The sequence below is a fragment of the Saccopteryx leptura genome, chromosome 1 (genome assembly GCF_036850995.1).
Source record: "Saccopteryx leptura isolate mSacLep1 chromosome 1, mSacLep1_pri_phased_curated, whole genome shotgun sequence".
Lineage (NCBI taxonomy): Eukaryota > Metazoa > Chordata > Mammalia > Chiroptera > Emballonuridae > Saccopteryx > Saccopteryx leptura.
The window spans coordinates 276,632,708-276,652,419 of record NC_089503.1 but is presented as its reverse complement, the minus strand read 5'-3'; the positions used below and the strand labels follow the sequence as shown (position 1 = coordinate 276,652,419).

Below are 19,712 nucleotides of genomic sequence, written 5' to 3'. Positions count from 1 at the left end.
ATCAAAATTTAAAAAAATAAAATGTTAGTCTAGGTTCATTCACCTCATCTAGTTTTAGAAAATAGTTACATGATAGGTGGTCTGGATCCCTCCTCTCTACTGGAATTAGGTAATGTTAATTCAACAATCTCCCTTTAGAAGCTTTCACTTGTGGCCCCTATAAAAATGTAGTTACAAGAATACTTGCAAATACATTTTTCTTCAAAAAGCTAATTATAATTCAATAGGTTAATATTTAATCATTAAGTAACTGAAAATTATTTCTGAGGGAAAGTTTGAGCCAAGTCTGGAAACCATAAATCAGTAAGGGTTCAATTTATGTTGAGAAGAGCAGCATGTCTAGAAAAATATTGAGGGAAAATATTAAACAATGCAATGGAAGTAGCATGTAAAAACTTTTACATATCTGTAAAGTTATTTGTGCAAGGAAGACCAGAAGGCCTTGGAACAGTCCCATTAGCCAAGCACTACAGCTAGTCTGCCACTGAAAATGTCAAGTTCTTCTAGGAAATGTTAAAAAATAACACATACCAAAACATACAACAGAAACACATCTGAAATTCCAAAGAATTAGTATTTCAATAAGCCTCATTTTTATATGTGATTATCCTGAAATGAATTAAGCTTTAGAAATACTTTGCTTTTAGAAGTGCCAGAAAACAAATAAATAAAGTTGTCTGGCTTGCAGATGTAAATTTTGAAAATTTTAATACGAAACAAGTTTTTGCAATATTACAATATCTAAATCATTACTCATAGGCTTATATTTTCTTCTTGCATAAACTGAGACTATTAAAATACCTACTCAATTATACCTAATTTTATACCACATTTTAGAAGAATATCACATGATTAAATATGCCATTATCAATATGGTATAATTATTACATATCAATAACCTTGAATAAACTTGGGAATACTCCTTACAAAATGGCTCTATACTTTTTATACAAAAATTTCCATGAAGAGATAGAGTTATAAAACTGTCTTGGTTTTATGCATTCCATTACTCAGCAAATAAGTGTATTTTTTGCATAGACTACAACACTTTGATTTATTCTTGTTTCAAAGATTCCAGCAAAAATAACATAAGTAATTTGAGGGCAGCATTTCAAAAAGTAATTGAATAGAGTTATTCTCATGCACAAAATTTTTCATGTTTCACTACTAAATTTATATATAAAAATAATTTAATGTTATACAATTTGACTCTATCATTTAACTAGTTTTGTGACCTTTGGCCAGTAATTTCACCTCTCTGTTTCAACTTATTCATCTGTGAAGGGAATAATAACTGCATTTATCTCATGTGATTGTCAAAAGAATTAAATGAGCTAATTTATGTAAATTGCTTAAAACAGTGTAGGTGCACAGTGACACTCAAAAATATTTACTAATATTACAACTATAGCTCAGTACACAACTCAAGAGAACTATTTCAAAATTCAAATGAAAGAAATATATATCTAACTTCACCTTACCCACAACTAACACCAGGAAAGCAAAAGCCTGATCAAAGGTGAATAGTTATATCTTTCTACATTTTTTATGAAAATGACCCACAACCTTAGTTTCATTGCTTATCTCTGATTCTTAGAAATTTTTCAGTTGATTTATGTCAATAAAGGTAATACAAGAAAGAGATAGAGTATGAAGGGCAGGAAAATTTGTCACCATGTATGAATCGTCCCAAAATAAAACAGGCATGCAAAAATGCTCAACTAATTTTTGCTGGGTTTTTAAAATTTTTTGACAGTTATCTTTCTAACTTTCCAAAGGTTCTGTTAGGTCCTCAACAATGGCCAAAGCTTTTAAGTCAGTGCCGTTGACAAACGAAAAGGAACAACAAATAGCTTAGTAGTGCTCTTCCCAGGGTCACTCAGCCAATGGTAATAGTTATTATTTTTATTTATTAGCACTGTAGTCCTATCCTCTATCAGTGCTAACTTACCCCAACCCCCATGACAGCAAACGCATTTTAACTTTTAATAAAAATGGGAGCTTGCAGCACTCCTGGGTAAAGATTTTTCAGTAAAGTGCATAGCTAATGAATACTGTCCATTTGTATCAGAATTATTTATGCTGTTAGCAATGTGTGGGTGGAGAAATGTGAATTAAGCTCTTGTCTCTAGTTACAATAAGAGGGGAGTGAAGAGTAGGGGGAAGCAAAGGGATGAGTAAGGCAAGAGAGCTAGACTAGAAAAACAGAAGCAATTTGATAGAAAGAAAATTGGGAGGAAGATATTCATGAAGTATCAATAATATCCAACCTAAGAGTAAAAATATTTCTCATAGAAGATTTTCATGGCCCTGGCCGGTTGGCTCAATGGTAGAGTGTCGGCCTGGGGTGCGGAAGTCCCAGGTTCGATTCCCGGCTAGGGCACACAGGAGAAGCGACCATCTGCTTCTCCACCCCTCCCCCTCTCCTTCCTCTCTGTCTCTCTCTTCCCCTCCCGCAGCCAAGGCTCCATGGGAGCAAAGAAGGCCTGGGCGCTTGGGATGGTTCTGTGGCCTCTGCCTCAGGCACTAGAGTGGCTCTGGTAGCAACAGAGCGACGCTCCGGAGGGGCAGAGCATCACCCTCTGGTGAGCGTGCCGGGTGGATCCCAGTCAGGCGCATGCGGGAGTCTGTCTGACTGCCTCCCTGTTTCCAGCTTCAGAAAAAAAAAAAAAAAAAAAAAAATTTTCATGACACTTTTAACCATTTCTTCCATTTAAATAACCAACTTCTTAGAGACTAATTGTAATAAATTGGTTATTTTTCCATACAATTTTACTTGAAATAGTATTTCTCAACTCCACACATTTGAGATAGAGCAAGAAAGAAAAATAAAAGAGAATCTACAAAAACAAAATTATAGCAAAACATATATGAAATTCAGGCATTTTTTTTTGTGTGTGTATATTTTTTCCAAAGTTAGAAGCCGGTAGGCAGTCAGACAGATTTCTGCATGCACCTGACCAAGATCCACCCGACATGCCCACCAGGGGGCGATGCTCTGTCCATCTGGGGTGTTGCTCCATTGTGGCTGGAGCCATTCTCAGCACCTAGGCCAACTTTGCTCCAATGGAGCCTTGGCTGCAGGAGGGGAAGAGAGAGAAATGAGAGGGGAGGGGTGGAGAAACATGGGCATTTCTCCTGTGCGCCCTGAGCGGGAATCGAACCCAGGACTTCCTCATGCCAGGTCGACACTACCACTGAGCCAACCGGACAGTGCTTCAGGCATATTTTTTAAATGTCTTAATTTTATAAGATAAATATATAAACAAATAGAAAAATATTAAGACAGCTTAAACATATCATAGCTTAGTGAAGATGAGGCTGCATAGTTCTAAGCAAATTATATACGCCTATTGATATATTTAAGAAAAAAATTAACTAAATATGTGTTTAAATTATAAATGAAGCAATAATCGTTCTAAAAATGTGTATCCACATAATCATCCATTTAGTTAGAGATCTCTATTAGGCTGAAAACTAAAATCAGTGATCATATTTGAACAATTTTTATTGTTGAAAATTGTTAGAGTGGATAGCAGAGATCATAAAGAAGATACAAAAAGCATAGAAATAGAAAACCACATTGCATACATTAGAATAAGAATTTCTAATCTTTTAAAATATGACAGCATGTTTTACCACCGGAAGTGAGAACTCAAGCACACAGAACCTGATGCTGAACCACTACACATCCTGAGTCTCCTCCATCACAACATATGTGAGAACAAAGGCAATCTCAGCTTGCCAGATGCCTGGAAAGATACGAACAATAAAAATTGACATGATTCATACAATAAATTAGTTATGGTGATGTGCAGGTAGTTGAATGGTTGAGCTGAAAAGCTACTTATACTTCAGATTTTATTTTCATGTTCAATATATAACATCATATTTAAAATTTTTTTAAAGTATCCTCTGATTTGCTAAAATCATATATCTAAATTTGCACATATCCTTCTCAACCAAAGTAGTCCATCTGCCTTCACAACTTGTTATATTTCTCATAACCTTTCATGGATTTTTGGATTGTGTCTTTTTTAGAGAATTTTTTTTAATTTTTTTTATTAATTTTACTAGGGTGACATCAATAAATCAGAGAAATTTTATATGAGAAAATACAATAGTGTTTTTTTTGTTTGTTTTTAAAAAAAGGCATTTAATGTTCACAAACTTAGACATGACCTAGTCAACAATGAAACTACAGATGTGTTTTAGTTATAATATCATGTTACCCACAAAATGCAGAACAGCAATAAAAGAACTTGTAAGAGCTCTCTTTACAAAGCATTTTCATTTAAGAAAAAAAAGGGAAAGATATAAAAGAGAAGTTAATAAATAGAAAAACGTTTGAATAAACAGAAAAAGAGAAAAGCATAGTTTGGTTTTCACTTTTTTATATAACACCAGAAACTTAGACTTACAACTCTCAAAGTTAAAGGCATGGTTATAAAACAGGACATGTATAATCTATTGGTATGTTCATTTAATTTATGGATTGAATGAATATTCAAAACTACTATCTTTGCTAAAGTGTCTTGTGTGGATACTACCATTTTTTACAGTTCACACACATGCATGCACACATCCAAGATCGAAAGGCATCAGACTCTATTTATTCATTTATCTAACAATTATCTATTAAACTGCTAAGCTGTCACTATGACAGGTACTAAAATACAGCCTCTGTACCTAAGTAACTCACCATGTTATGGGGAGGATGAATATTGACTAACAGTGAACAGTGAACAAACACTAAACTTCTGACTCAAATTATTAGTGTCATTGAGTTGACTTCCCATCGTTTCATTTGTTGAAATAAAAGTAAGAAGAACAGTTCCTTATTTGAATTATTATGGTAAATAAATATGCTCATAGATTTTTTTTAATAGCTACTATGCAGTATGACCATAAAGAGTTTTAAAGTAGTCTTTCTAATTTACCAACTGAACCTGTTATAAAAAAATTTGCTAGGCAATAACTTTCAAAAATGGTACCAATTCATCATCTTGTCCATAATTAAAAATTAATATGAATTAAATCATGTTAACAATATAAAGTTCTAAAAAATGTGTTTCTTTTTGGCATGGAGCATTTTAACAACAGCAAAACAGAAGTGGACCCTAATCAACCTAATGTTAATGGTCATAGGGAAGCTTCCTTAAAATGCAAATTTGCAGGGCCACTAGAGAGTCTGGCTCTATATGTCTTGGTTGAATCCCAGGAATCTATACTTTTCCAACATCTAAGGTAAATTTTATTGAATAAATATTGATTCAAGATATAAAAATATGGATAAAAACATTCTATTAAGTCTACAAATTTGAGTTGAAAAAATTTTTCAAATGAACAAAACCTGAAGTAAAACTGGCTTAATTCTTAGAAAGGTTAAAGAATTTTACTAGCAATATAGTGTCACTTAAGTGATAATTTAAATGTTATCAAATAAAAACATTTCAAATATACTATAATACTTTTCTATTTTACAACTCAGTGAAATACAGCATATCATATTTTAAAAACTCACAGTAAAATGCAATAATGATCTACCAGGAACTCATATATATGTATGTGTGTGTGTGTATTTATTAAAAAGGGAAAACTGAATTACTATTGTAGTACTGTAAACAGAAATTCTGTTTAAAAATCTCAAATAAGGGACCACCAATACTACTAGGAACACACATGCACATATATTTTTCCATGTAATGGACTTCCCACATAAGAGACATACATGTACTTATATAAGTGGCAACAGAAAAGAGAAACCCCCATGATGCCAGCCAAATGACAAGGGTATTGTGTTTGAATGGTTGAGAACTGAGGTGGATTAAAATGGTGAAATGATGCTGCAAGAACTTGGTAATCAAAGAATGAATGGGATAATACCTCCATTATTCATTTGAAGCAGTGGTAGTCAACCTGGTCCCTACCACCCACTAGTGGGTGTTCCAGCTTTCATGGTAAAAGGTAGTGGAGCAACCAAAGTATAACTAAAAAGATAAATTTATAGTAAGTTGTTTTATAAAATTTTTTTCTGCTAAACTGAGCAAAAATCAGACATAAAGTACTTGGTAAGTAATTTTATTATATGCTTTAACTTGCTGTAACTCTGCTTTATAAATTTTATAAAGTAAAGTTACTTACCTACTTTAAAAATTACCATTACTGTAGAACTGGTGGGCGGTTAGAAAATTTTACTACTAACAGAGATACAAAAGTGGGCAGTAGGTATAAAAAGGTTGACTACCCCTGATTTAAAGGAATGGCATGACAGTAAATTACTTAGACCTAGGAAGGGTATTAATGGCAGAAAATAAATAGTCTATATCTTGAATATAGTTAACATATAGCAGAGCAGCCTTTTGACTCTTATTCTTAAAAGTATAAATCAGGACCATGTATAAAATTATTTCTTACATCTAGTAACTGAGAGGCAAACATGATATATCACCATTTGAAGGAAGAGAAAAAAGAGAGATTTGTTGAATATTTCTTCTTTCTCCTGGGCTAATTTCCAAAAGTAATTATTGAACTACTTCACTTTCATATAGGCAATAAATCATATATACATCACATAAATCTCATTCACATACATATATATTTAGTATAATTAATATATAATATTCCTATACACTAGGAACTCACTTATATCATTAGAAATGCATCTAAGGAAATAAAGTGAGTGAGAGTGGGAAAGACTCACATACTTTGAAGGAGGTGTCCCATGCTTTCCTAATGATTCACTGATTTGAAAAAAAAAAAAAAAAATTAAGGTAAAAATCTTATTTAGCCTGACCAGGTGGTAGCACAGTGGATAGAGCATCGGACTGGGATGTGGAGGACCGAGGTTCAAGACCCCGCGGTCGCCAGCTTAAGCGCAGGCTCATCTGGTTTGAGCAAAGCTCACCAGCTTGGACCCAAGGTCTCTGGCTTGAGCAAGGGGTTACTCGGTCTGCTGAAGGCCCGCAGTCAAGGCACATATGAGAAAGCAATCAATGAACAACTAAGGTGTCGCAACAAAAAACTGATGATTGATGCTTCTCATCTCTCTCCATTCCTGTCTGTCCCTATCTATCCCTCTCTCTGACTGTCTCTCTGTCTCTGTAAAAAATAATAATAATAATAATAATAATAATTTAAAATAGCCTAGTGATTTGGGTGGAGTACAATGAAATGTTAGCAGTTAAAACATTATGATATAGTTCAGTATTTCATAATAAAGAAAGGATGAATCCAGTAAAATGACAGACCACCCAATTTTCTGACCTGGGGGTCAGAGAGAAAGGTTTTGCGAACTTGGGAATGGTCTCCCAAAAGCCACAAAGCCCTGTGTTCCACGGGCTAGAAATTCAAAATTGTTTATACCTTTGAAAATTTTCCCTGAGGGATATGGGAACCCCTGGGAACCTGCTTTCTCTGTTCTCACAAAAGGTCCAGAGTATAAGTCCTACAAGGTCTCTCTTATAAGGACATTAGGTCTCGCACTCAAAGTGAATGCTGCGATAAATATAGAAGAAACTTTCAAAAAGGCTTCACTGACTTCAACTGCTTGAAAACAACCTCACACTTCTTCCAGGAAGAAGGTTTATATAAAACATTACTACCAATTATAATAAATTAGAAACATACGTGTAATTATTCTTATAAATTATTCTGATAACAGGAGTTGAATCTTTGTTTAAATAAATCATTCAACGTATGGTAGCTGCCTATAAGCGCACTTGTAGAAGGCAAATAATTTGTTGTAAAAATAAAATCAGTAACTTAAACTTGTAAGTCATTGCGATAAATTTGTAATCAAAACTAATCTTTTGAGTGCATTATCTGCTTAAAATATGTTTATGGAATTGGCCTGACCGGGTGGTGGCGCAGTGGATAGAGGGTCGGTCTGGAATGCGGAAGACCCAGGTTCGAGACCCCGAGGTCACCAGCTTGAGCCCAAGGTCGCTGGCTTGAGCAAGGGGTTACTCGGTCTGCTGAAGGCCCGTGATCAAGGCACGTATGAGAAGGCAATCAATGAACAATTAAGGTGTTGCAATGCGCAACGAAACACTAATGATTTATGCTTCTCATCTCTCCATTCCTGTCTGTCTGTCCCCGTCTATCCCTCTCTCTGACTCTCTCTCTGTCTCTGTAAGAAAAAAAAAAATGTTTATGGAATTTACATAAAAGAGTTCCATTTCTAAAGAGAGAAAGGAAAATATAATTGTTACATGGCCGTTACCAAAGAATAAGGGAACTACTACTTGTTTAATGAGGGGATTAAATTATTAATAAAAAAATTTCAAAATTTATAAATTATGTTAGATATATCAGCTCACAGGCTTTCCTATTATACAATAAGTGTCAACTGACTTTTTATTTTAGTCCATAATTCTAGATGTAAAAGCTGGCTTATTAATTTATCTCTCTTTTCTTCCCAGCAAATGGTTCCAAGCTTACAGCACAGCACCCTCAAAATTATAACGCAGCAAAGCCAAATCTCAAAACATGTGAGGCATTCTGTGCCAAATGAGTCTGTATAAAAACTAAAAACCAACACCTTTGAAAGATACTTGATTTGAGTTTAATTGAAACTCTTGTTTTCATACATATCTCAGCATTTCTGTTTTGTTGTGACACATAAAATGCCTAAAAAATAATGATCAGTGAGGGCTCACAGCATGGAGGGGAAAAATAATAGAAAAAAAATTTATTCCACACTATTTGAATTACATTTAAGTAGTTCTCTATGGGACTACCACCAAATCCTTTAAGCCCACTAGCCTCTTCCCTACATTAAATTAATGAGGCATCTCAAGCATTCATTCTTCACCAGCAGCTCTAGGCTCCCAGTTGGACACCTACAATTTACTAAACTACAAACAATGACCTAGGGGAGACATCTGTTTGTTATATACCAGGGGTCCCCAAACTTTTTACACAGGGGGCCAGTTCACTGTCCCTTAGACCATTGGAGGGCCGGACTATAAAAAAAACCTATGAACAAATCCCTATGCACACTGCACCTATCTTATTTTAAAGTAAAAAAACAAAACAGGAACAAATACAATATTTAAAATAAAGAACAAGTAAATCAACAAACTGACAAGTATTTCAATGGGACTATGCTCCTCTCACAGACCACCAATGAAAGAGGTGCCCCTTCCGGAAGTACGGCGGGGGCTGGATAAATGGCCTCAGGGGGCCACATGTGGCCCACAGACTGTAGTTTGGGGACCCTTGGTTATATACAGTATTATATTATCATATAATCTAGACAAATATTTGAAAGATAAAGATGATAAGGTATATGGTGAATTATATTTTCTGGGGTTAATAAGGGCAGCCTACAATTCTTTACCAATACCAGTTCCTATTTTCCCATTAGGGAAAAGTTCAATCCAAAGCCTCTCTTTACCAATATAAGTTCCTATTTTCCCATCAGGAAGTAAAGGCCTCCAGTGATCAACATTATGAAATACAATACTGATGAACAGTCCAATACTAAGAAGTCTCTATTATGCCATGATACTCACTACCTCCACACAATACTTTTATTAAGCCTCAAATACATTAAGCTTGATTATAATCAATTTTTTTTTATATAATACCACCTTCTTACTAATGCTCATAACACTTGGCTCCCAGGGATGTACTTATAATGAGATGGCCAGGTGCATTTTCCATTAAAGGCCTCCATTGGAGTTTCTATATTGCTTTTTCTCATATATTTCAAGTTAAATGCTCCCTCTATTTTTATGTTTGCCTCACAATAGCCAGGCCCTATTCAATGATTAATTTTCTATTAAAAACAAATTGCTTCTTTTTCCTTTGTCCTATCATGGTTTCAGAACAACCTCTTTCCTTTTTCCTTATCCACTGCTAGTGAAACTTAGCCCCTACCCCCTTCCCCTAATCTTCTAGACTGCAAATTCTTTTTAGTGACATATAGTCCAAAATATTTAGGGGCTCCTCCCAGCAGGAGACTACTCAATTAACACAAACAAAGCCCTGAATGATCAAGGCTATAACTGAGCCAAGAAGTACTGTAGCCATTTATATTATATGACCTCAGCAGTCTCTTGATTGAGTTGTAACCCTGCATTAAATCAAACACTATGTGTTGTGTATGTGATTTTATAAATGCTTGGGTGTGTGTGGTAGAATCAGGGAGGGAAGAGGGATGGCAAAGAGTTTATAAATGCACTCAGAAAAAAAAATTCTCAATTCAGAATATGTTCGGTGTCTTCTTTTTTAATATGCTCTTTACTTTGTTTTGGAACTTAGATGCATTTTGTAACATCCTCTGAACTGGTATCCCTCAGTATGTTTAAACAACAGAAATAATGGAAGCATAATTGACTGCAGCTGGGAACTGTCACCCTATCAGTAAGCAGCACCTAACTGGCAAATACCACTAGCTCGTTACAGATTCCTTTATGAATTGGCACTGTATGAAGACTGGGCATTCTTTATACCATGCACTCAAATCAAAATCTTCACTGATTTATTTCTCGAATTTTACTAGACTAGAAACAGTAAGTGGTTAGTCTGCTGGCCTCCTTCCAGTCTGTTCGGGCAGAGAAGGTAGGGTGCTTGTTTCATAAAATGAAAAGCATAACAGATTTATAAACATACTCTATCTTTCAGTTCTGAAGGAGATATTGAGTAAAAACAATCATCTCAGTACATGAACTTTGATAGGAGAAAGGCGAAAAAGTAAAAATACCTCATTCAGAAACCTGTTTTTGTGAATCAAATTGCTATAAATTTCTCCATACATATCATAGTCTTATCAGGGACTACCGAGGTACGAGTCTTATCCAAAAGTAGGCTTTTATATGAATCTTTAAGTTTATTTACTTAACTCAAACTTTCCCCCCAAAAAAAGAGTTAAAAAAAAAGAAAAAATAAAGGAAAACTAATAATTCCACATTAACTTACTAGAGAAAAACTACAGTAAGTCCCCTTTTCCTATTTTCTTATATTTGTGTAGCTGTTAGACAGTTTGCAAAGGAGGGGAGTACCAGCCAGCCTTTCACAACAAAAGGCCCACTGTCACTGAGCCAGTCCCAGACATGGTGGAAACCAGCCCACAGGAAAAGGCCTGGCTCCAGTGTTAGGCCCCGGCCGAGCACAGTCACTATATTCACTCAAATTGGCAACAGGTCTCAGTGTTCCTGGCTTTGAGCTGTGAACAAGGGTCGGGATTGAATAACCAATTATACAACCGCTGACTGAGTTTATCCAAGGTTTGCAAACTGCTATAATAGCCCAGTATTCAACCAACTGTTTTATCCTTTTCCAGATATGGTGTCATATCTCCCCTTGTGCTCCATTACCATGTCACTTTATTACATACATCCATTAAAAAGGTTAATATAGTGTCACACTCAATGCCTAAATGTTGCCTTACAGGAGTTCTGTTGCTGTCCGGGGCATTCCGTATAGACACCTTTCTCTGTCTTTCACTTTCTCTCTGCAAGTTAAACCAAGTTTCTGTCAAGACTACAGAACAGTGGATGAAAGAACAGTAGCCAAATGTCAACAGTTTCAAAAATACCCCTTATACTAATAGGCTGCTTTAACCCACTTTGGTATATTAAAAATGTGAATATTCTCAAGGTTGGCAGTTCAGACTAGCGCCCAAATTTGAGGGGTACATATAAATTTATCCACATGTGTGCCTCCCCCTTTGCCAAAATGGACATCTCTTTCAAAGTTCAAGAAAACTTAGAATTCTTTTTCAGCATATGTGCACTCCTGCCCTTATACAAAGTGGTTGTGATAGAAATAAAATTAAAAAAAAAAAAAAAGAATTTCAAGTCCTCTTCCTAAATATCTAAAAACCTAAAATTCCTGAATGAGTACCTTCCAATTCAATAAATAGGATAACAGAAATGGTAGAAATATCAAGTACTCATAAAGGAAGTTTATTATTATTATCATTATTATACTTTTGATGCCTTAATCTTTGGCCTCTTATTTCTACACCATGTTTGGTAGTAACTGGTGTTTTGTACAGCATAATCTTATCTTCTCCATTTAGGCATTTTATCTTTAAAGACACTATTACAGATTCCTTCTAGAATTCTAAACAATACCCACTGGATTACATAAGAAGAAAATCAACATTTAATAACAAAGCTGGCTAAAAATAAGAATAAACAATTGCAAAATCATTTACAGCTTTACGTATCTGGAGGTCTTTATTTCTCTGTAATTGAAATTTAGAAAAAACTTCCCTCTAAACCCACAAAAAAACTTTTCTGTATAATTATACACTGTAATGATAATAATAGGTAAGTAAGAGTAATATTAAGAACCACTAACTGATGTGATGCTTAAGCAATGCTAACTTTAAGTGCTTTACATATATTTTTTTTTAATTCTTGCAAAATCCCATTTGTAGTTGTTATGAACAGGGCCTTTGAGGTTAGAGTCTTTCTCTTTCATTTACAAGCTTAGATGTCTTTCAAAATTACTTAACCTTCTGTGCTTCAGTATCCTTATCTGTGAAATGAGTACTATCTACTATACCTCCTATTTAGGGGTATTGAGGCATTAAATGGTTTTCTCTAAGTAAAGTGTCTCAATTTAGTATTTTTATCAGTCCAGTGGGCAATAGAGTTCATATCAACATTTTGCTTCTTCAAACAATCAGTACCTGCAAGAATTTTACATATTTGGAGGACTTATTAATAATAACATCAGCCTTCATTTATTGAACATCGACTATGTTTCGCTATTAGCAAAACAAATGTGGCAGAGTCCATTTTAATAGAGTTCTAATCTTATGTCTGTAGCTCAGGAGTGTGATACAAACACTCAACATTCTGAATTCTACCCGGATTTCCTTTAAGTCATTATTAATTCTAGCTAAAAGTATCAAGTATGACTATTTTATTATATTTTGAAGCATAAACACTTCTAATTTCTTGTCCCTCATCTGTGATAGAAATACTTTGTTCATGGAATCCAGTGGCAGTATGGATTAGAGGAACAGATTCCATTCTGAGAAACAAACTATAAATTATAAATATAAAGACTCTAATAGTCCTTTCACTGTTACCAAGATATTCACTAAGTTAGAATTTGTTACTGATCTTTTAAAAAGGAATAAAAACAGTTGAGGTTTTTGTTTTGTTTTGTTTTGTTTTGTTTTTATCAGGTTTGGAGAATTCAAAGATGTCAGCCATGCAAACCTAGATGAAACCTAAATTTCAAGGTAAAACATGAAAATGTAAATAAGAATAAAGTAGGATAAGGCTGACCTTTGAAGGTACCTAAAAAAAATTCAGTTTACTTTATCAAAGGTAGTGAGCATAAGGAGAAGAAACCTTTAAACTCAGAATTAGATTTGAATCTATCTCAGTTCTATTCTTTACTCACAGGTTGACTGAGACAATCTATTCAACAGTTTCAGTTTACTAATTTTTAGTTATTTATTTATTTTTAGATTTTATTTATTCATTTTTAGAGAGAGAGAATAGAGAAAAAGAGAGAGAGAGAGGAGAGCGGGAGGAGCAGGAAGCATCAACTCCCGTATGTGCCTTGAACCAGGCAAGCCCAGGGTTTTGAACCAGCAACCTCAGCATTCTAGGTTGATGCTTTATCCACTGCGGCGCCACCATAGTTCAGGTCAGTTTACTCATTTTTGAAAGGGAAATCATAATAACTGCTTGGCCTGGTAGAGAGAAGGACAAAGACAGAGACATAGAGACTATAAATGGTGCCTGACACACACAGTAAGTGCATAACAGAGGGTAAATGCTATCAGCATCTCAGCATCCTCATCAACATTACATTACCCTTTTCTGCCACTGTGAATATATACCTGTGAACAGAACAATTTTCTTATTAAGCAGTAGTCTAGAACAAGTGATTCCAAGTAGTTAACTGTGAGCTTCCATGTATGTTTTCTGAAGCAAATTGATGCTTTGATCTGGGCTTTCCCTATAATTGGACAGTGGTAGGGGAAAGTACAAAAATAAATAAATAAACTTCACTGTTTCACACATTTTGGCTATAATTATAAATGGAATTAGCCATACTACTTATTTGATGAATATCATTCAAATTTTGGAGTATAATGAAAGACTGGGATTGAAAGATAATTTTAGTATTTTTTCTTTCTTTCACCCCACATTTTAATATCATGGCTGATTATGAATGTTTTGCCTATTGTAATTACACCCTGAAAGTATTGGCATAGCAAAGAGAGAAACCAAAGGCAGATGAGAAATGCTTCACCCTAAGGAAAAAGCAATTCTGCAGAGATGTTGTCTGTGTCTGCACTGAAAATTATACTTAGCCCATGCTTTCTGCAGAAAAAAATAATGCTGGCAAATTATAGGAACTAAGAGGAGAACTTTGAAAAAGTAGAATTATACAATCCACATTGCTAAATATTTAAGTACTAAATTTTTTTTCTGAGATATATCTTTAATCTGAATCCATGACTTAAAGAAAGTTTTTCAAAGAGATGCTCTTTTGAAATATGATATTTCAGCTACCTACCTACTTTTGTGTGTATGCAAAATAGAGTTCACCTTACTTATAACAGATTCTGCATCTATAATGGCTATTAAAAAAAACCCTGCATAACTTAACAAGTAATGAAAGTTGCAAGACCAAAGAGACAACTTTGTAACCACAAATCAATTAAATCAATGCTCTAAATATCATGGATGAAGTCATTACTATTTTATTGCACTGTGTACCATGTATAGTACTGTAGTTTATGTAATTAATTATTTAATTCTTAAACTTAAGAGGTAGGTACCATTATTATCATGTAGTTTATAATGAAAAATGAGGCTTAGAAATGCTAAGTCATTTCTCAAGGACACACAGCTAGTGAGGAAATAAGTCAAGTTTCAGACTCCTATCTGTTTGATTTCAAAGTTTGCTCTCTTAACCAATAACCCTACTGACTCAACAAGCCTACTAATAACAATTGGTGACATTTTGAAAATAGAATTGAGTACATATAATAAAATACCAATCTGAGCTCCTGATGGTTCTTATGGATACCCCTGATTGTTTGGGATTAGAATAAAATGCAAAGAAATCTCTTACCAAGAACCATGAAGTTCTATAAGCAGTTTCACTCATTTTCTACTTTGCTTACCATCATGTGCTAGCCACTGTGGCCATCTTTATCTTCTTCAACTAGCTCCAATTTTTTCAGACACTGTTCTCTAAAAACTTCATATGACTGACTCCTCTTACTCACATCTTAACTTGTATTTCATTTTTACAGACAGGCATTTTTTGACATATCATCTAAAACAATGTAGCCCTACTATCATTTTCAGTTAATTTCTATATGATTTCCTTTGTTTTATAGCACTTATTTCTAATAAAAAAATCACCTTTTTTATTCATTTATTTATTTTCTCTTCCTTCCTACTATAATATAGGCTCTAGGAGAACTTGGAAATTATCTGTCTTGTTCACTATCTATTTTTATTTTCTAAACTGAAGCCTGGCATATATCAGACACATGGAAAATATTTATTGAAGGAATGTATAAATATAAGAATTTTTGCCAGACTCTTGGATTCTTTTTCTTTAAGAAGACTTGAGGTTATTATAATTTGGAAGTCATTCCTGATGCGTAGGAAAACCATTCGTCAAGTTACCTATAATTATATAAAATAATAAATTTGCTATACATAAGAGAGTTATACAGTGGATATAGACAGGGTTATACTTGTTACCTCTAATTAAATATATTAAGAGAAAACATAATCAGAACTGCTTTAGCCTTATAAATTCCTGTTCCTATAAATGATTCTGGAGTCACATTTTTTAAAATTTTTGATGAGTTTAGGTTCTTTCTGGATGCATTAATTACATTAGAAAGATATAACCAATAAGGTTATATCTTTTTCACACACATGCGTGAAGAAGAAGAAAATCTTACCTTTGCGATGGCATGGATGGACCTGGAGATTATTATGCTAAGTGAAATAAGCCATCAGAGAAAGACAAATATTATATGATCTCACTTATATGTGGAATCTAATGAACAAACTGATCTAAGGAATGGAATAGAGGCAGAGGTGGGGTCACAGGGAACAGAGGGACAGCTGACAGAGGGAAGGGAGATGAGGGGATGGGATCAGAGATGGTGAAGGGATTAGTGAAATTATATATACATAACACAGAGATACAGATAACAGGACAGCAAATCACAAAGGGAAGGGGGAAAGGGGGTAATGGGGGAATAAAGGGGTGGGATGGGGGTGAGGGAGTTATATTGAGTGGGGCACTTGAATTCATGTTAACATAATAAATTAAAATTAATAAAAAATTAAAAAAAACAAATACATAAATTCTTATTGAATATACATTTAACTTATATCTACATGTGTTTGCTTTCTGAAGAATCTATAAAACTGTGAGAAGTATTTGGGTAAATTCAGTAAAATTTCTTCATTCCTTTATGGTGGAGTCATATTCTACAAATTCAACTACATTTGTAATTCGAAATCTAAAGCTACATTTGTAATTACAACTAAATTTAAGTTCATTTGTGAAAAAAATGTAAGTGAAAACACGAACAATTTAAGTAAACAGATGATTCTGTTTGGTATTGCCATTAGTAAATTGCACCAAAATGACACATGGCACATATTATTTGAGACTGCTGTTCCTTCAGTTGGTCTCAGTTCCTGTTTGCCTCTCCCAGTCTGAGCATCTACCTCTGTTAGAAGTGAGTTTCATATATAAAGACACATACTTTTGCCCTGGCTGGTTGGCTCAGCAGTAGAGCGTCAGCCCCGCATGTGGAAGTCCACGTTCGATTCCCAGCTAGGGCACACAGAAGAAATGCCCTTCTGCTTCTCCACCCTTCCCCCTCTCCTTCCTCTCTATCTCTCTCTTCCCCTGCTGCAGCCAAGGCTCCACTGGGGCAAAGTTGGCCTGGGCACTGAGGGTGGCTCCATGGCCTCTGCTTTAGGCACTAGAATGGCTCAGGCTGAAAAGAAGCAACAGCCCAGATGGGCAGAGCATTACCCCCTGGTGGGCATGCCAGGTGAATCCCAGTCAGGCACATGCAGAAATTTATCTGACTGCCTCCCCACTTCTAACTTCGGGAAAATACCAAAAAAAAAAAAAAAAAAAAGACACATACTTTTCATTCAATATAAAACTTATGACAATTTCATTTGAGGTTTAACCAAGGAAATAGCAACATGTTACAATGTGTTGTTTGAGATGGTCACTGCTGTGGCCAGTCCCTGCATTATTTTCAAGTGTAATTGTGTCCTTCTCCCTGACTTAAGAATCTAAACCCAGTTTAATTGTAAAGGTACTGTATTGGTTTCAAATAAAAGGTTAGTTAAGTATTGAATTTTTACTTTACTATGCACAAATAAGTGAGAAAGTTATATTTTCCCACTTTCTTTCATTTCCTAAAAATTCAGATATAATATTCCAAATATTTATCATCTTTTCAGAAATTGACATGCATTGAGAATAGGAATGACTATTTTCATTATATAACAAATATTTATTCTACGCCCACTGTGTGCCAGTGACTATGCTATCCACTGTAGTTACAAAGAGGATTATATTTCCTGACCTAAAAATGCTTACATGTCAGACACAAATTTCCACTGTACCAGGAGCTATGGCAGGAATATGATCAGGATGCTATGGGACACAGGATGAGGTTGAGTAGCTCAGGGAAGGAGGGCCGTTTAATGTAAAGTAGATTAACTGAGCCAAGTTTTGAGAGCTAAGAGAAGGTTTCCATGTGAGTGAAGAGAACATATCAACCAAGCAAGGAGGGCAATATGAAAAAGGGCACGGTAGCAAGAGAGACTGATGTCTTTCCTTATTGCTTCCAGCATAAGGCAGTCTCACAGTAAAACTTTTCCATAATGAATTTTAATGTTTAACGCTGTGACCCCCAACTATAAAATGGCAATTTTCATAAATCTTTATTTAACAATACCTCATCTCATAGAGGTCTTAGCAAATGTTGTTTTGAGAAATACTAATTTTTTCCTTATGACACTGTAGACACAAGAGAAGTTCAAGAGTAATTATTGCTAAAAGGAAGGATTACATTTATTGCAAAATCATCTGAATCCACTAAAATCACTTGACTTTACCTCTTCTGAATGCTCTAACTCAGATCTCTCTGAGACTTTTGAGACTTGTTACCTAGTGTGTGCCAACAAGTACATTCATATGACAAAAATAAATGAACAAGTAGGAAAGGAATTTTAATAAATATTAGTACATAAATTAAAAAATAACCAATCATGCATAATTTGACAGTACTTAAATCCATGGACTAGTATGAATATACTTGTGAATTTAATATGCATACCTATAATACAGTCATATTCTCTGCAAAAAACTATTTTTGGTCCATACGATAAGATTAAAATTTTTAGGGTCTGACAAGAAGTACATTATGAGTAAAAAATACTGGCCTAATCTTACTGATGGTGTGACAGTGGACTGAGCATTGGCTGGGAAGCTGAGAGCCCCAGTTTGAAACCCCAAGGTCTGTGGCTAGAGCATAGGCTTGTCGGCTAGAGAGTGGGTTTGTGGGCTTGCGTGCGGGAGAGAACAAGGTTGTTGGCTTGAGCGCAGGATCACTGACATGATGCTAAGGTCACTAGCTTGATCCCAAAGGACATTGGCTTAAAGTCCAAGGTCACTACTGGTTTAAGCAAGGGGTTACTAGTTATGCATGAGGCCCCTTGGTCAAGGCACGTATGAGAAGCAATAAACAACTAAAGTGAAGCTACTATGAGTTGATGCTTCTTATCTCCTTCTTCTACCTCTCTCTCCCTTCCTGTCTCTCTCTGTCAAAATAGAAAAGGAAAAAAAAGGAAATATTGACCTAAAATTAATTGCATGGGAACTTCTTGTTATTTCAGTTTTCTGTAATTTTTATCTCAAACATATGGCTTTGGAAAATTCCCCAAACTTTCACTTGTTTCTTCAGTACATGCTCACATGGGCACATACAAATATGCGTGTGCACACATGTGCACACATACACACGTGTATGCATATATGATGGTAAATAACCTAATATCTCAATATATTACATTTCAGTTAGATAAAAGTTCTGTGTGTGTCTTTGAGTCTAAAGGATAATGTTTGATATTGATCATTAGTTGGTATAATGATGATCCAAGCAATTTCCCAAATCAGTGTGTATCTGTTTATAGTCTGTTAACAAAAATTTTAAAGTTTTTATTTTTAATAATGATTGATATTGTTATATTAGAATTACCTGAATAAATACTGCATATTTTATATATTATATAGAGGTAACACATCTACTAAATTTCTTAATTAAAGCTGATTAATCCTTAATTACCTGTGTCAGCAAAAGTAGCAGAATCATATTTCCTTAATATTAAAGATGCATTTTGAGTTTTCCTATTGAATAACTACAGAGTTTATATCATTAAAGAGAAAAGAGAAAACCATTAAGTCAAAAAAAGAAGTTTTATGTTTATAAGTTTGTTAGGTTTTTTTTTTTTTTAATTTAAGAGATTGGTTTCTGCTTTCCTTGATTTTATAATTTTCCAGAAAAAAACAATTTTTAAGAAAGCTTATATACACACAGCAAAAGGAAAACATAAATACTAACCAGGTGATCCTGATTTTAATTGTGATAAGAAACAAAAAAGGAAGAAATATATCAGGCCTAAAATAAGTCAAAACCTCTTGAATGAGGCAGAATTTAT

General features: G+C 34.5%; 1 protein-coding gene and 1 non-coding gene across 14 annotated transcripts in view; one reads left to right on the top strand and one right to left on the bottom strand.

Annotated features, from left to right (window-relative positions):
• The window catches only part of SOX5 (SRY-box transcription factor 5), a 1,089,507-nt gene that overhangs the window by 248,372 nt on the left and 821,423 nt on the right, over positions 1–19,712 (bottom strand). The window lies entirely within an intron of this gene.
• On the top strand, positions 2,308–2,383 carry TRNAP-GGG (transfer RNA proline (anticodon GGG)). The gene has a single exon. It is a non-coding gene; the product is annotated as a tRNA-Pro (tRNA).